At 40.7% G+C, this 21,116-nt stretch overlaps 1 protein-coding gene across 1 annotated transcript in view; it reads right to left on the bottom strand.

The window, feature by feature from the left end:
* CLIC2 (chloride intracellular channel 2) overlaps positions 1-21,116 on the bottom strand; it is a 645,649-nt gene that overhangs the window by 306,568 nt on the left and 317,965 nt on the right. The gene's annotated exons all lie outside the window — the stretch shown is intronic.

A 21,116-nucleotide genomic window follows, 5' to 3' on the forward strand; every position in this document is an offset into this window, starting at 1 on the left:
CAAACAAATCACTAGTGAGATCACATTGCAGTGCAGGAGGAGGCCACATGTAGTGCCTTTACAAACAAATCACTAGTAAGATCACATTGCAGTGCAGGAGGAGGCCACGTGTAGTGCCTTTACAAACAAATCACTAGTGAGATCACATTGCAGTGCAGGAGGAGGCCACGTGCAGTGCTCCATCCCCATTCCTGTTCCAGTTGACTGGTTCTGAAACATCGACCACAGCACAAGTGGTTTGCAGTCATCAGCAAACATATAGAATCATCATGTATTCCTTCCTGTTGTTGTTTCCTTCTCAGATACTTCCTCACCCTTGAAAGCAGCTCATCACTTACGAGTAAAAGAGACCTGGTGACAGTGGACATCCTTATCTGGTGCATCTTTGTATTTGCCCATTTTCTGATAGCCCCCTTTAATCACAACCCTAAAAGTTGGTGAGACACAAAGTACTTTCATCTATTTGGCAAAACCCATCCCAAAATTGTGAGGTTGGCTGTAAACATAATGAATTAGTTAATGAGACTATTATATCCAGTTGTCCCGGGCTTTATTTTTTTGACCGTGGTCTGCATACTAAATATAACAATGAGCACGTCATCTAATGGTTGCAATGTTTCCATTCTTCCAGTTTCGGCCCTTTCATATTTACCATAAACTTAGAGACAAATAGACAGAATAAAGATATAAGTAGACACACAGACAGATAGGGAAATTCATATGTAACTGTTATACATTCAGGATGAGAAATATATTGAGTGGTTGGAGAAGGGATGGACCTGATTCAGCGGTAAGATATTTAATGTAACATTAGCCTGGTATCTACTATAAAAAGGCAACAATTCCTGTCACTGTAATGTACACATTCTGCTATGCCCATAACTGAGACTTTCTTCAGAAATAAAATTTTACAGACACTAAATAAGTCAACATAAAATTGTAGCTGTATAAGTACAGCAACACAATTGCAGTAGTATTGCAGCAATGATACAGCTGTAGCAGTGTAACTACAGCAACACAACTCTAGTAGTATGGCAGTAATGATACAGCTGTAGCAGTGTAAGTATAGCGACACAACTCTAGTAGTATGGCAGTAATGATATAGCTGTAGCAATGTAACTATAGCAACACAACTGTAGCAATATAACTATAGTGATACAGCTGTACCAGAATAACTATAGTGATACAACTGGTGCAGTACAACTATAGGAATAGAATTGTAGCACAATACCTCTAGTGATTCAACTGTAGCAGTATAACTATAGTGATATAACTGTTGAAGTACAACTATAGGAACAGAATTGTAGCACAATACCTTTATTGATTCAACTGTAGCAATATAACTATAACAATACAACTGTAGCAGTATAACTATAGTGATATAACTGTCGAAGTATAACTATAGGAATAGAATTGTAGCACAATACCTCTAGTGATACAACTGTAGCGGTATAACTATAACAATACAACTGTAGCAGTATAACTATAACAATATAACTGTCGAAGTACAACTATAGGAAAAGAATTGTAGCACAATACCTCTAGTGATACAACTGTAGCAGTATAACTACAGCTGTTTTGTACTGTTTTATCACCCAGTTTGGGTATGTTATTGCCATTCAGAAAGATCAGACGTTCATGTAAGATTACTCCGTAGCTTGCTACATACTTTAAAGAACATATTAAAGCTAGAAACAATGAGTAGGATGGCTGAAAGGTACACCTAAAACAGAAGATTCAGTCTATGACTTCTTAATGAACTTCAACCTATATTAGTGTTCCTCAGTCTGTATCTGCAAACATGCAGCTCCACAACAATCCATCTACAACACCACTGGAAACTGCTTCTACAAACTTTGTTTTGCCCAACTGGGAAACAAATAGATGTATTATATTCTCTTTGTTTTGCCTGAAACAAAACATTATACAAATGAGCACTTAATCTCTAATATTCTTATGGTTACATACAGCTGATGGGATGGATGTAATTATAGCATTTAAAATTTAAGAGCATAGTCAAATATAAAACACACATTTTAAACAAGGATAATGAATATTTATATGTAGGTTGAGTCAAAGATTGGATTTTGTTATGAAAATTAACAGGGCATAATCAATGACATCTGCAAAATCCTTATACAGTATGCTGTTCCTTAACTGTGGGAATGGTAAATATAGAGAATGTACTTCGAGGTAGAATGGTACATGGGGTATCAGCTTTCAGGTCATTCTGTACCAGTTACTAATCTACTGCATTCCATATTCATCTGAGAGAAGCCTCACCCTGTAGAACAGAAATCATTATGTGCAGACCTGTCATTCAAGAATGCACTAAATATGTCACAGAGCTGTTGTGCAGCATTTCTGCCTACATAATTTGAGAATGTCTTCACATCCTTGACAGACAACCAGCTCTTGCAACTGCAAACAAGAAAGTGACCACGTGATGTCTCACGTCATGAGATCAGTTGCAAGCTTCACTGAAATTAAACACCTCTGTAACACTAAGCAGCTGCCCACATCAAAATGGTTTAAGCCTTCTGATAATAGAAGCTCTTAACAGCATAACTAAATAGTTTAATGTACATGCTTACAGTAGAGCATAGTTGTATGTAGCAGCTAAGTTTAACAAGTCTGTATACTGTCAACATTGTGTGTCTGCACCATTACCTTAACTTGTCAGCACATAATAATTACTTGGAGGCACATGTTCTGTAAATTTACTACTCAGGAATTATAATGGTACAAAAATCAGGCAGTGAACCCTACTGTCTGTAAATTGATATCCGTGTACCGTATATGCACAGCAATGCTATAATTCGTAATGTTAACTGCTGTATCTGTGACTGGTAAAATACTGTGGAGATACACTACTTAGTATTAGTTTAACATTTTACCTTTGGTGTCCATTTCTGATTCTTATTTAAACAGCCCTTTGTAATGTTTTAATTATACAAAATACTGTATGTGGCTTTATATTTAAAGCAGACCGGACCATCAGGACCTTTTCCAGTAATCGCCTTACATTAATTAATGCATGAATTAATCAAACAAAAAAGATCTCATTAGCTACATGCAAATCAGAAAAAATGTATTCATTACACAAATCTACATAATAATCTACAAAACACTGGCAGGCATAGCTGATACCAACAGTAAGTCTCACTACAAAGTACCTTCTTAAAATTTCCTTTAGACGCTCAGAGCCTTTAGTGTAGATTTACAAGGGCTTCTTGAACTTGTGCTTATGACAATCAATGGAAGGCATTCCAGAGTCTGGTAGCAAATACAACAAAGGCTCGAGTGTGACAATCAAGTACTGTGATTGTACCAATGTGAAGGACATATAATAGGGGCAAGCAATAAATGTCTGATGGCTGAAAAGCTGGAGTTTTTTAAAGTCAGATATAATAGGCACTCATAAGCATAGCCATTTAGATCATGAGAAATCATTCAGCTCTTACTTGAACAAACATCAATACTCCCACCTGCCAGAATAAACCACATCTAAGAGTTTATATCATTAAACACATTTTTATTTATTGGCATACTTATCAGGGAGTGTATATCATGAACCTACACACATTATGTATATACTCACTGACACTGTCACCAGGGGGTGTATACCATGAACCTACACATATTACGTGTATTCAATGACACTCTTGCCAGGGAGTATATACCATGAACATACACACATTATGTGTATTCACTGACACTCTTGCCAGGGAGTGTATACCATGAACCTACACACATTATGTGTATTTACTGAGACTCTCGCCAGGGAGTGTATGCCATGAACCTACACACATTGCGTGAATTCACTGACACTCTCGCCAGGGAGTGTATACCATGAACCTACACATATTACTTATTTACACTCTAACCATGAGTGGTTTAACTGAATTCAGATTGCTGTCTTAAGAAGATGTCACCTAGTTCAGGAGCACATTAGAAAGACTTTTTGATTTTCTAAAGAGTACTCCTTTATGCTGTAACGTATAAACATCTTTGAACCAATGGCTATTCTTGGACAGATCTTGTGACAGGGCTTGGCTGACAATACTGAGAACCTAGTCACAATCCTAGATAGCTAGGTCATTAGGTCATTCACAAAATCATTATTGGGGTTGCTATGAAAAACATCTGGAAAATGTAATAATAAAAGTGGCAAAAATGCAGTGCCTCCAGGATAGACAATTAAAAATAATTAAAATTACTGCAACTGTGTGAGGAAAAACCACCTAACCATAATCTAAAAGAATGTTTGCGAAAGGAGCTTTCAGAATAGTTGGATGCATTATCCTTCACCTGAGAAAAGGGAGTTCAGCGAGTGGTTTCTGGTGTTCCACTGAATTAAACATTTTTACTAGATCTATGCAGACTGCATCAGTCAGTTTTCTCTTATTCCTGTTGCTGAAAGCAAGCAAAGGCACGTTAGACACAAAAAACATGCAAATGCTTGACAAGGAAATTAAATTGTTCATGTGAGCTGTCAGTCCATCAGTTACTGATATCTGCAGAGAGAAGTAGGGTGGTCTGTAGACCTCAAGGCAGTCATTATTTAGATAAATGAAAGACCGTGGAAGCCTTCCAGTTCTCAAGAAAGGACCCAATGAAGGGCATGTCAATAATATGCTGAAGGACCTTCAAGTAAAAGCTGTCCAGTGCCTCTGGGAAAAGTATGTTGGAGTCAATGGATCCATAACCCTGTAGTTTCCTCAACCTTTTCTTTCCTAATAGTATCTCTGTAGAAACAGAAGGAGGAATTAAACACAGTGAGGCTCCCACCCACGTGACCTAATGAGGAATTATACCGACTGACATCTATATGCACAAGCATAACTATATAAAAAAACAGTACATATGTCTGTAATACAAGCTGCCGCAGTAATATGTTGGGTGTTTGAATACATGCTATATTTTGGCGTCTTTATCCTTCCATCTAAATTCACAAGCAAAAAGAATCGACAATGTATCCAAGGAAGGCAGGATCCAAGCACAATTCAATATTCTTTATTTGGACAAAAACAACGTGGTTACATCATTGATCATAGAGGTGGGATATCCTTTATCCCTAAATAAATGACCAATAAATGCCAGTTCCTTCAACATACAATCTTTCACAGATGTCATTCTGGCAGCTCTAATACACTGTCCCTTTACTATGCTACGTTTGGTGGAATATGAATGGGCACTGTCAAAGTGAAGATATCCATTGTTGAATGTGTCTTTCCTAAAAATCTTTGATTGGAAATATTGACCATCATTGTATATATATACATCTAAGTAGTTTATCCCCTCCGTATCAAACTGATAAGTAAACTTGAGATAATTGGTGGTTTGGTTCATATAAATTATTGACTTTGCACCAGTGTTACTTTAAACTGCCACACTCATATGGGAGTGTAGGCCATGAACACACACATCATTCACTGAGAATATCACCTGGGAGTATACCATAAACATACGCACATTATTCACTGACACACTAACTTGGGAGTCTGTACCATGAACATATGCAGATTACTCACTGACACTTTCACTTGGGAATGTGTACCATGAACATACGCACATTATTCACCAACACTCTCACCTGGGAGAGTGTACTATGAACATATGCACATTATTCACTGACACTCTCACCTGGGAGAGCGTACCATGAACATATGCACATTATTCACTGACACTCTCACCTGGGAGAGCGTACCATGAACATATGCACATTATTCACTGACACTCTCACCTGGGAGAGCGTACCATGAACATATGCACATTATTCACTGACACTCTCACCTGGGAGAGCGTACCATGAACATACGCACATTATTCACTGACACTCTCACCTGGGAGTCTGTACCATGAACATATGCAGATTATTCACTGACACTCTCACCTGGGAGTGTGTGCCATGAACATATGCACATTATTGACAGACACTCTCTCCTGGAAGTGTGTACCATGAACATATGCAGATTATTCAATGGCACTCTCACCTGGGAGTGTGTACAATGGACATAGGCACATTATTCACTAACACTCTCACCTGGGAGTGTGTACAATGAACATACACACATTACTCACTGACACTCTCACCTGGGAGTCCGTACCAAGAATATATCCATATTATTCACAGACGCTCTCACCTGGGAGTGTGCACCATAAACATATGCCCATTTTTCACAGATGTTCTCACCTGGGAGTGTGGAACATGAACATACGCATATTATTCACTGACACTCTAACCTGGGAGTGTGTACCATGAACATACGCATATTATTCACTGACACTCTCACCTGGGAGTGTGTACCATGAACATATGCACATTATTCACTGACACTTTCACCTGGGAGTGTGTGCCATGAACATAAGGACATTATTCACTGACATTCTCACCTAGGAGTGTGTACCATGAACATACGCACATTATTCACTGACACTCTCACCTGGGAGTGTGGACCATGAACATAAGTATATTATTCACTGACACTCTCACCTGGGAGTGTGTAACATGAACATCTGCACATTATTCACTGACACTCTCACTTGGGAGTGTGTAACATTAACATACTCACATTATTTACTGACATTCTCTCCTGGGAGTGTGTACCATGAATATACGTACATTATTCACAGACACTCTCACCTGGGATTATGTACCATAATCATACAGACATTATTCACTGACATTCTCTCCTGGGAGTGTGTACTATGAACATACACACATTATTCACTGACACTCTCACCTGGGAGTGTGTACCATGAATATATGCACATTATTCCATGACATTCTCACCTGGGAGTGTGTACCATCAACATATGCACATTATTCACAGATGCTATCGGCTGGGAGTGTGTACCATGAACATACGCACATTATTCACCAACACTCTCACCTGGCAGTGTGTACCATGAAAATACACACATTATTCATGGACACTCTCACATGGCAGTGTGTACCTTGAACATACGCACATTATTCACTGACACTCTCACTTGGGCATGTGTACCATGGACATATGCACTTTATTCACTGACACTCTTACCTGGTAGTGTGTACAATGAACATATCCACATTATTCACATATGCTCTCACCTGGGAGTGTCATGAACATATGCACATTACTCACTGACACTCTCACATGGGAGTGTGTACCATGAACATTTGCAGATTATTCACTGGCACTCTCACCTGGGAGTGTGTACCATGGAGATAGGCACATTATTCACTGACACTCTCACCTGGGAGTGTGTACCAAGAACATATCCATATTATTCACAGATGCTCTCAGCTGGGAGTGTGTACCATAAACATATGCCCATTTTTCACTGATGTGCTCACCTGGGAGTGTGGACCATGAACATATGCAGATTATTCACTGACACACTAACCTGGGAGTGCGTACCATGAACATACGCACATTATTCACTGATACTCGCACCTGGGAGTGTGTACCATGAACATACGCACATTATTCTCTGACACTCTCACCTGGGAGTGTGTACCATGAAAATACGCACATTATTCACTGACACTCTCACCTGGGAGTGTGTACCATGAACAAACGCACATTATTCACTGACACTCTCACCTGGGAGTGTGTACAATGAACATATGCGCATTATTCACTGACACTCTCACCTGGGAGTCTGTACCATGAACATATGCACAGTATTCACAGACGATCTCACCTGGGAGTGTGTACCATTAACATATACAGATAATTCACATTTGATCTCACCTGGGAGTGTGTACCATGAACACTCACACATTATAGACTGACAATTTCACCTGCTAGTGCGTGAAATGAACATGCACACATTTTTTCACTGACACTCTCACCTGGGAGTGCGTACCATGAATATTTGAACATTATTCCTTGACATTCTCACCTGGGAGTGTGTACCATGAACATATGCACATTATTCACAGACACTATCAGCTGGGAGTTTGTACCATGAACATACGCACATTATTCACCAACACTCTCACCTGACAGTGTGTAGCATGAACATACACACATTATTCACTGACACTCTCACCTGGCAGTGTGTACCATGAAAATGCGCACATTATTCACTGACACTCTCACGTGGCAGTGTGTACCATGAACATACACACATTATTCACTGACACTCTCACTTGGGCGTGTGTACCATGGACATATGCACTTTATTCACGACATTCTTACCTGAGAGTGTGTACCATGAACATATCCACATGATTCACTAACACTCTCACCTGGGAGTGTGTACCATGAACATATGCACATTATTCAGTGACAATCTCAGCTGGTAGTGTGTACCATTAACATACGCACATTATTCACTGACACTCTCACCTGGCAGTGCGTACGATAAATATATGCACATTATTCACTGACAGTCATCTGGTAGTGTGTACCATGAACATATCCACATTATTCACAGACGCTCTCACCTGGGAGGGTGTACCATGAACATATGCACATTATTCGCTGACACTCTTACTTGGGAGTATGTAACATGAACATATGCACATTATTCACTGACACTCTCACCTGGGAGTGTTTACCATGAGCATACACACATTATTCACCAATAATGCCTCTTACCCTAAGTACTTGATATCCAACATTTTCGGTGCTTCAAATGAATAATTGTTGAATAGCTAAGGTTTATGGCTATACATATATAGACTGATATAATATGAGTATATGGCTGGATGGATAGGCCATATTATATCAATAAGTGGTCCTATCTTATGTACACATTTTTTTGGGATGTTCACCCTAATTTTCAGGACTGATTTTACTATTATCTAAGACAAGATATTAATACATAGTTGCACTTACTATCATATTATCAGTCTTGGAGGTTAACAATACATATTTTGGGCTTAATCTTCGATATAAGCCTTACATTGTGGATGTTGCTGATTTTTTATTTTATCTTATTTTGTTCTTTTGTACACCCATATATATTCATATATGTATATTCACTGTGACTTCCTATATATATGCTCTATATTTCCCCATTTTTCTGAGTCTATTTAATTTGAGTACTTGATGTATTATACATTTGGTGCTTTTGATGAACATTGGCTTAGTAGCCAGTGCTAATGGCTATCCAAACACAGTTTGATATAAACATGAGCATGAGTATATGATGGGATGGATATGCCATAATATACTAACAACTTTCCAATTCTATGTATGCACCTCTTTGGGGTGTTTAGCCTTACATTCAGGATTGACTTTGTCAGTATATACAGTACCCACTGCATTTTTGTATAAAAAAATTAAGATGTTTCAAATTTATGAATATTCATGAGCAAATGATTTTGATTGGCTCTGGATAAGTACTTAAATGATGATTAAAATGGAACTTGACTACATTGTGTTACACTGAAGAAGGCTGTTTGCCGAAACTAGTCTGTTATTGACACAAGTATTTAATAAATTTATTGAACTCTGTGCTGCCTTGCTGGTCTATTTGGTGCTTTCTACTTGGTTTGGACCGTGCAAACCCTCGTGCATAGGACTTGGTATGTACCATGAGCATACACACATTATTCACCAATAATCTCACCTGGGAGTGTGTACCATGATCATATGCACATTATCACAGACACTCTCACCTGTAAGTGTGTACCATGAACATCTGCAGATTATTCACTGACACTCTCACCTGGGAGTGTGTACCATGAACATATGACCATTAATCACTGACACTCTCACCTGGGAGTGTTTACCATGAACATTTGCACATTATTCACTGACACTCTCACCTGGGAGTGTGTACCATGAAAATACACACATTATTCACTGACACTCTCACCTGGGAGTGTGTACCATGAATATATGTACATTATTTACTGACACTCTCATCTGGAAGTGTGTTCCATGAACATAGGCACATTATTCACTGACACTCTCACCTGGGGGTGTGTACCATGAACACATGCACATTATTCACTGACACTCTCACCTGGGAGTGTGTACCATGAACATACGTACATTATTCACAGACACTCTCACCTGGGAGTATGTACCATAATCATACAGACATTATTTACTGACATTCTAACATGGGATTGTGTAACAGGAACAAATGCACATTATCCACTGACACTCTCACCTGGGAGTGTGTACCATGAACATACGTACATTATTCACAGACACTCTCACCTGGGAGTATGCACCATAATCATACAGACATTATTTACTGACATTCTAACATGGGATTGTGTACCAGGAACAAATGCACATTATCCACTGACACTCTCATCTGGGAGTGTGTACCATGAACATATGCACATTATTCACAGACACTGTAACCTGGAAGTTTGTACAATGAACATATGCAGATTATTCACTGACACTCTCTGCTGGGAGTGTGTACCATGAACATTTGCACATTATTCACTGACACTCTCACCTGGGAGTGCGTACTGTCAACATACGCATATTATTCACTGACACTCTCACCTGGGAGTGTGAACCATGAACATACGCACATTATTCACTGACACTCTCACCTGGGAGTGTGTACCATTTACATATACAGATTATTCAAAGACGCTCTCATCTGGGAGTGGGTACCATGAACACACACACATTATTCACTGACACTCTCACCTGCTAGACCATACCATGAACATACATGCATTATTCACAGACACTGTCACCTGGGAGTTTGTACCATAATCATACAGACATTATTCACTGACATTCTCACCCGGAAGTGTGTACCATGAACATATGCACATTACTCACTGACATTCTCACCTGGGAGTGTGTACCCTTAACATATGCACATTATTCACAGACGCTCTCACCTGGGTGTGTGTACCATTAACATAAGCACATTACTCACCAACACTCTCACCTGAGAGTGTGTACATGAACATACACACATTATTCTCCAACACTCTCACCTGACAGTGTGTACCATGAACATAAGCACATTAGTCACTGACACTCTCACCTGGCAGTGTGTACCACAAACATACACACATTATTCACTGACACTCACAACCGGCAGATTGTACCATGAACATATGTACATTATTCACTGACACTCTCACCTGGGCATGTCTACCATGAACATATGCACTTTATTCACTGACACTCTTACCTGGGAGGGTGTACCATGAACATATGTACAGTATTCACCAACACTCTCACCTGGGAGTGTGTACTATGAACATACACACATTATTCATTGACATTCTGACCTGGTAGTGTGTACCATGAACATATCCACATTACTCACAGATGCTTTCACCTAGGAGTGTCTACCATGAACATATGCACATTATTCACTGGCACTCTCATCTGGAAGTGTGTACCATGAACATATGCACATTATTCACTGACACTCTCACCTGCGAATGTGTACCACGAACATATGCAGATTTTTCACCAATACCCTCACCTAGGAGTGTGTACCATGAACATATGCACATTATTCACAGACACTCTCAACTGGAAGTGTGTACCATGAACATACGCACATTATTCACTGACACTCTCACCTGGGAGTGTGTAACATGAACGCACGCACATTATTCACTGACACTCTCATCTGGGAGTGTGTACCATGAACATATGCACATTATTCACAGACACTCTCACTTAGGAGTGTGTACCATGAACATACGCACATTATTCACTGCCACTCTCACCTGCCAGTGTGTACCATGAACATACGCACATTATTCACTGACACTCTGACCTGGCAGTGCGTACCATGAACTTATGCACATTATTCACTGACAGTCTCACCTGGTAGTGTGTACCATAAACATATCCACATTATTCACAGACGCTCTCACCTGGGAGAGTGTACCATGAACATATGCACATATTCACTGACAGTCTCACCTGGGAGTGTTTGCCATGAACATACGCATATTATTCACCAATACTCTTACCTGGGAGTGTGCACCATGAACATATGCACATTATTCACAGACACTCTCAATTGGAAGTGTGTACCATGAACATATGCAGATTATTCAGTGACACTCTCACCTGGGAGTGTGTACCATGAATATATCAACATTATTCACTGACACTCTCACCTGGGAGAGTGTACCATGAACATACGTACATTATTCACAGACACTTTCACCAGGGAGTATGTACCATAATCATACAGACATTATTTACTGACATTCTCACCTGGGATTGTGTACCAGGAACATATGCACAATATCCACAGACACTCTCATCTGGGAGTGTGTACCATAAACATATGCACATTATTCACAGACACTCTAACCTGGACGTTTTCACCATGAACATATGCAGATTATTCACTGACACTCACACCTGGGAGTGTGTACCATTAACATTTGCACATTTATCACTGACACTCTCACATGGGAGTGTGTACCATGAACATTCGCACATTAATCACTGACACTCTCACCTGGGAGTGTGTACCATGAACATGCGCACATTATTGACTGACACTCTCACCTGGGAGTGTGAACCATGAACATATGCACATTATTCACTGACATTCTCACCTGGGAGTGTGTACCATGAACATATCCACATTATTCACAGAAGCTCTCACCTGGGAGTGTGTACCATGAACATACGCACATTATTCACTGACACTCACCTGGTAGTATGTACCATGAACATATCCACATTATTCACAGACGCTCTCACCTGGGAGAGTGTACCATGAACATATGTACATTATTCACTGACACTCTTACTTGGGAGTGTGTAACATGAACATATGCACATTATTCACTGACACTCTCACCTGGGAGGGTTTACCATGAACATACACACATTATTCACCAATACTCTCACCTGGGAGTTTGTACCATGATCATATGCACATTATTCACAGACACTCTCACCTGTAAGTGTATAACATGAACATCTGCAGATTATTCACTGACACTCTCACCTGGGAGTGTGTACCATGAACATATGACCATTAATCACTGACACTCTCACCAGGGAGTGTTTACCATGAACATAAGCACATTATTCACTGACAATCTCACCTGGGAGTGTGTACCATAAACATATCCACATTATTCATAGACGCTCTCACCTGGGAGAGTGTACCATGAACATATGCACATATTCACTGACAGTCTCACCTGGGAGTGTTTGCCATGAACATACACATATTATTCACCAATACTCTTACCTGGGAGTGTGCACCATGAACATATGCACATTATTCACAGACAGTCTCACTTGGAAGTGTGTACCATGAACATGTGCAGATTATTCAGTGACACACTCACCTGGGAGTGTGTACCATGAATATATGAACATTATTCACTGACACTCTCACCTGGGAGAGTGTACCATGAACATATGTACATTATTCACAGACACTCTCACCAGGGAGTATGTACCATAATCATACAGACATTATTTACTGACATTCTCACCTGGGATTGTGTACCAGGAACATATGCACAATATCCACAGACACTCTCATCTGGGAGTGTGTACCATAAACATATGCACATTATTCACAGACACTCTAACCTGGACGTTTTCACCATGAACATATGCAGATTATTCACTGACACTCACACCTGGGAGTGTGTACCATTAACATTTGCACATTTATCACTGACACTCTCACATGGGAGTGTGTACCATGAACATTCGCACATTAATCACTGACACTCTCACCTGGGAGTGTGTACCATGAACATACGCACATTATTGACTGACATTCTCACCTGGGAGTGTGTACCATGAACATATCCACATTATTCACAGAAGCTCTCACCTGGGAGTGTGTACCATGAACATATGCACATTATTCACTGACACTCTCACCTGGTAGTGTGTACCATGAACATTCACACATTATTCACTAACACTTTCAAGTGGCAGTGTGCACCATGAACATACACACATTATTCACTGCCACACTCACCTGGCAGTGGGTACAATGAATATATGCACATTATTCACTGACACTCACCTGGTAGTATGTACCATGAACATATCCACATTATTCACAGACGCTCTCACCTGGGAGAGTGTACCATGAACATATGTACATTATTCACTGACACTCTTACTTGGGACTGTGTAACATGAACATATGCACATTATTCACTGACACTCTCACCTGGGAGGGTTTACCATGAACATACACACATTATTCACCAATACTCTCACCTGGGAGTTTGTACCATGATCATATGCACATTATTCACAGACACTCTCACCTGTAAGTGTGTACCATGAACATCTGCAGATTATTCACTGACACTCTCACCTGGGAGTGTGTACCATGAACATATGACCATTAAACACTGATACTCTCACCTGGGAGTGTTTACCATGAACATAAGCACATTATTCACTGACAATCTCACCTGGGAGTGTGTACCATGAACATACACACATTATTCACAGACGCTCTCACCTGGGAGTGTGTACCATGAATATACACACATTATTTACTCACACTCTCATCTGGGAGTGTGTTCCATGAACATATGCACATTATTCACTGGCACTCTCACCTGGGGGTGTGTACCATGAACATACGTACATTATTCACAGAAACTCTCACCTGGGTTATGTACTATAATCATACAGACATTATTTAATGACATTCTAACATGGGATAGTGTACCAGTAACAAATGCACATTATCCACAGACAGTCTCATCTGGGAGTGTGTACCATGAACATATGCTGATTATTCACTGACACTCTCAGCTGGGAGTGTGTACCATGAACATACGCACATTATTCACTGACACTCTCACCTGGAAGTGTGTAACATGAACATACGCACATTATTCATTGACACTCTCACCTGGAAGTGTGTAACATGAACATACGCACATTATTCATTGACACTCTCACATGGGAGTGTGTAACATGAACATATGCACATTATTCACTGACACTCTTACCTGGGAGTGTGTACCATGAACATACGCACATTATTCACTGACACTCTCACCTGGGAGTGTGTAACATGAACATACGCACATTATTCATTGACACTCTCACATGGGAGTGTGTAACATGAACATATGCACATTATTCACTAGCATTCTCAACTGGGAGTGTGTACCATGTAAATATACAGATTTTTCGCAGACGCTCTCATCTGGGAGTGTGTACCATGAACACACACACATTATTCACCAAGACTCTCACCTGGCAGTGTGTACCATGAACATACACATACTTGACTGACACTCTCACCTGGCAGTGTGTACCATGAACATACGTACATTATTCACCAATACTCTCACTTGGGAGTGTGTACCATAAACATATGCAGATTATTCACTGACACTCTCACCTGGGAGTGTGTACCCTTAACATATACAGATAATTCACAGATGCTCTCATCTGGGAGTGTTTACCATGAACACACACACATTATTGACTGACACTAGTGCGTTCCATGAATATACGCACATTATTCACAGACACTCCCTCCTGGGAGTATGTACCTTAATCATACTGACATTATTCACTGACATTCTCACCTGGGAGTGTGTACCATGAATGTACACACATTATTCATTGACATTCTCACCTCGGAGTGTGTACCGTGAACATATGCACATTATTCACTGACATTCTCACCTGGGAGTGTGTACCATGAACATATGCACATTATTCACAGACGCTCTCACCTGAGAGTGAGTACCATGAACATATGCACATTATTCACCAAGACTCTCACCTGACAGTGTGTAGCTTGAACATACACATACTTGACTGACACTCTCACCTGGCAGTGTGTACCATGAACATACGCGCATTATTCACTGACACTCTCACCTGGCAGTGCGTACCATGAACATACACACATTATTCACTGACACTCTCACCTGGGAGTGTGTACCATGAAGATATTCACATTATTCACTGACACTCTTACCTGAGATTGTGTACCATGAACATATGCAGATTATTCACTGACACTCTCTCCTGGGAGTGTGTACCATGAACATATGCACATTATTCACAGACACTCTCACTTAGGAGTGTGTACCATGAACATACGCACATTATTCACTGCCACTCTCACCTGCCAGTGTGTACCATGAACATACGCACATTATTCACTGACACTCTGACCTGGCAGTGTGTACCATGAACTTATGCACATTATTCACTGACAGTCTCACCTGGGAGAGTGTACCATGAACATATGCACATATTCACTGACAGTCTCACCTGGGAGTGTTTGCCATGAACATACGCATATTATTCACCAATACTCTTACCTGGCAGTGTGCACCATGAACATATGCACATTATTCACAGACACTCTCAATTGGAAGTGTGTACCATGAACATGTGCAGATTATTCAGTGACACTCTCACCTGGGAGTGTGTACCATGAATATATCCACATTATTCACAGAAGCTCTCACCTGGGAGTGTGTACCATGAACATATGTACATTAATCACTGACACTCTCACCTGGGAGTATGTACCATGAACATACGCACATTATTGACTGACATTCTCACCTGGGAGTGTGTACCATGAACATATCCACATTATTCACAGAAGCTCTCACCTGGGAGTGTGTACCATGAACATACGCACATTATTCACTGACGTTTTCACCATGAACATACACACATTATTCACTGACACTCTCACTGGGAGTGTGTACCATGAACTGCAGCATTATTCACTGACACTCTCACACCTGGGTGTGTACCATGAACATGCACATTATTCACTGACATTCTCTCACCTGGGGTGTGTACCATGAACATATCCACATTATTCACTGACTCTCACCTGGGGTGTGTACCATGAACATATGCACATTATTCACTGACACTCTCACCTGGTGTGTATGTACCATGAACATATCCACATTATTCACAGACGCTCTCACCTGGGAGTGTGTACCATGAACATATCCACATTATTCACAGAAGCTCTCACCTGGGAGTGTGTATGAATATATGCACATTATTCAGTAACACTCACCTGGTAGTATGTACCATGAACATATCCACATTATTCACAGACGCTCTCACCTGGGAGAGTGTACCATGAACATATGTACATTATTCACTGACACTCTTACTTGGGACTGTGTAACATGAACATATGCACATTATTCACTGACACTCTCACCTGGGAGGGTTTACCATGAACATACACACATTATTCACCAATACTCTCACCTGGGAGTTTGTACCATGATCATATGCACATTATTCACAGACACTCTCACCTGTAAGTGTGTACCATGAACATCTGCAGATTATTCACTGACACTCTCACCTGGGAGTGTGTACCATGAACATATGACCATTAAACACTGATACTCTCACCTGGGAGTGTGTACCATGAACATACACACATTATTCACAGACGCTCTTACCTGGGAGTGTGTACCATGAATATACACACATTATTTACTCACACTCTCATCTGGGAGTGTGTTCCATGAACATATGCACATTATTCACTGGCACTCTCACCTGGGGGTGTGTACCATGAACATACGTACATTATTCACAGAAACTCTCACCTGGGTTATGTACTATAATCATACAGACATTATTTAATGACATTCTAACATGGGATAGTGTACCAGTAACAAATGCACATTATCCACAGACAGTCTCATCTGGGAGTGTGTACCATGAACATATGCACATTATTCAAAGACACTCTAACCTGGAAGTTTGTACCATGAACATATGCAGATTATTCACTGACACTCTCAGCTGGGAGTGTGTACCATGAACATTTGCACATTATTCACTGACACTCTTACCTGGGAGTGTGTACCATGAACATACGCACATTATTCACTGACACTCTCACCTGGGAGTGTGTAACATGAACATATGCACATTATTCACTAGCATTCTCAACTGGGAGTGTGTACCATGTAAATATACAGATTTTTCGCAGACGCTCTCATCTGGGAGTGTGTACCATGAACACACACACATTATTCACCAAGACTCTCACCTGGCAGTGTGTACCATGAACATAGACATACTTGACTGACACTCTCACCTGGCAGTGTGTACCATGAACATATGTACATTATTCACCAATACTCTCACTTGGGAGTGTGTACCATAAACATATGCAGATTATTCACTGAGACTCTCACCTGGGAGTGTGTACCCTTAACATATACAGATAATTCACAGATGCTCTCATCTGGGAGTGTTTACCATGAACACACACACATTATTGACTGACACTAGTGCGTTCCATGAATATACGCACATTATTCACAGACACTCCCTCCTGGGAGTATGTACCTTAATCATACTGACATTATTCACTGACATTCTCACCTGGAGTGTGTACCATGAATGTACACACATTATTCATTGACATTCTCACCTCGGAGTGTGTACAGTGAACATATGCACATTATTCACAGACGCTCTCACCTGAGAGTGAGTACCATGAACATATGCCCATTATTCACCAAGACTCTCACCTGAGAGTGTATACCATGAACATATGCACATTATTCACCAAGACTCTCACCTGACAGTGTGTAGCTTGAACATACACATACTTGACTGACACTCTCACCTGGCAGTGTGTACCATGAACATACGCGCATTATTCACTGACACTCTCACCTGGCAGTGCGTACCATGAACATACACACATTATTCACTGACACTCTCACCTGGGAGTGTGTACCATGAAGATATTCACATTATTCACTGACACTCTTACCTGAGATTGTGTACCATGAACATATGCAGATTATTCACTGACACTCTGTCCTGGGAGTGTGTACCATGTACATTTGCACATTATTCACTGACACTCTCAACTGTGAGTGTGTACCATTAGCATGCGCACATTATTCCTGACACTCTCACCTGGGAGTGTCTACCATGAACATACGCACATTATTCACTGAAACACTCACCTGGGAGCATTTACCATGAACATAAGCACATTATTCACTGACACTCTCACCTGGGAGTGTGCACCATGAACATATGCACATTATTCATTGACACTCACACCTGGGGGTGTGTACCATAAACATATGCACATTATTCACAGACGCTCACACCTGGGAGTGTGTACCATTAACATATACAGATTATTCACAGACGCTCTCACCTGGGAGTGTGTACCATGAACATACGTACATTATTCACAAAAACTCTCACCTGGGAGTATGTACCATAATCATACAGACATTATTCACTGACACTCTTACCTGGTTGTGTGTGTACCATGAACATACGCACATTATTCACAAACACTCTCACCTGGTAGTGTGTACCATGAACATACAAACATTATTCACTGATACTCTCAACTGGGAGTGTGTACCATGAACATATGCACATTATTCACTGACACTCTCACCTGGGAGTGTGTACCATGAATATACGCACATTATTCACTGATATTCTCACCTGGGAGTGTGTACCATGAACATATGTACATTATTCACTAACACTCTCACCTGGGAGTGTGTACCATGAACAAATCCATATTATTCACAGACGCTCTCACCTGGGAGTGTGTACCATGAACTTACGCACATTATTCACTGATACTCTCACCTGGGAGTGTGTGCCATGAACATATGCACATTATTCACTGACATTCTCACCTGGGAGTGTGTACCATGAACATATGCACATTATTCACCGATGCTCTCACCTGCGAGTTTGTACCATTAACATATACAGATTATTCACAGATGCTCTCACTTGGGAGTGTGTACCATGAACACACACACACATTATTAACTGGCTCTCTCTCCTGCTAGTGCGTACCATGAACATATGTACATTATTCACAGACACTCTTACCTTGGAGTATGTACCATAATTCTACAGACATTATTCACTGACATTCTCACTTGAGAGTGTGTACCGTGTACAAATGCACATTATTTCCTTTCATTCTCACCTGGGAGTGTGTACAATGAACATATGCACATAATTCACCAACACTCTCACCTGACAGTGTGTACCATGAACAAACACAAATTATTCACTGACACTCTTACCTGGCAGTGTGTACCATGAACATACACACATTGTTCACTGACACTCTCACTTGACAGTGTGTACCATGAACATTCACACATTATTCACTGACACTCTCAACTGGCAGTGCGTACCATGCACATACGCACATTATTCACTGACACTCTCATCTGGGAGTGTGTACCATGAACATATGCACTTTATTCATTGACACTCTCACCTGGGAGTGTGTACCATGAAAATATGCACATTATTCATAGGTTCATAGGTTCATATTACGCTATCTGCCCTAGGGCATTTATAAGCCTAGCCAGAGTGTGTTTGGCTTTCGCCACCCATTTTGGATTAATTTTGCTATGCCCTTTTTCGAGGTTAGTATACTGTGCCTCTGTCTAACAGTGACACAGAAGTGATACCTGGGGTAAACCTACGATCTCCCATCCACTCATCAAGGTTCCTCTTGAAGAGAGTCAATGTGGGACTCTGCCTAACCTGGACTGGGATTTTATTCCAGAGTGAAGGGAGCCTCTGGGTTATGAATCTGTCCCTCCAGCATGTCCTATTTATTTCAGTGCTGAGGTTCAACTCTCTCGAGTGCATAGCTCGATGGGATTTGGATTTTCTGAGGTGCAGCATGTCCATTAATTCCAGGTTGGACATGGCTTTATACGTCAGGCACAGATTGCCTCTGAGCAGGCGGTATGCCACTGAGTAGAACTGGAGTTTCTTTAACTGGGCAGCATATGGCATCTGTTTGAGCCCTTTGATCCTCTTGGTGAGGTACTTTTGGGGTCTTTCCAGTTGCTGCAGGTGTCTGGTAAGGTACATCCCAAAAGGGGCATTGTACTCAATTATGGACCTGATGAGGGATGAGTAAAGAGGCACGATGACCTCCCCTGATCTAGATGTGAATCCCTTCATGATTAGGTGGGCTATATAAAATGTTTTTCTAACCACTTTGGCCATGTGGTTGTCAAATGAGAGATTGCTATCAACTTGGGTCCCCAGGTCCCTAATTACTTCTTCTATACTTAATGGATTACCACCTATGTGGTAATTTGTGGGCACTTTGTTTTTGCCAAAGGGGATGACTATACACTTTTTGGCATTTAGCTTGAGGCCATGACT

This window comes from Protopterus annectens, chromosome 15.part0, assembly GCF_019279795.1.
Source record: "Protopterus annectens isolate FY-2018-M chromosome 15.part0, PAN1.0, whole genome shotgun sequence".
Classification (NCBI taxonomy): Eukaryota; Metazoa; Chordata; order Ceratodontiformes; family Protopteridae; genus Protopterus; species Protopterus annectens.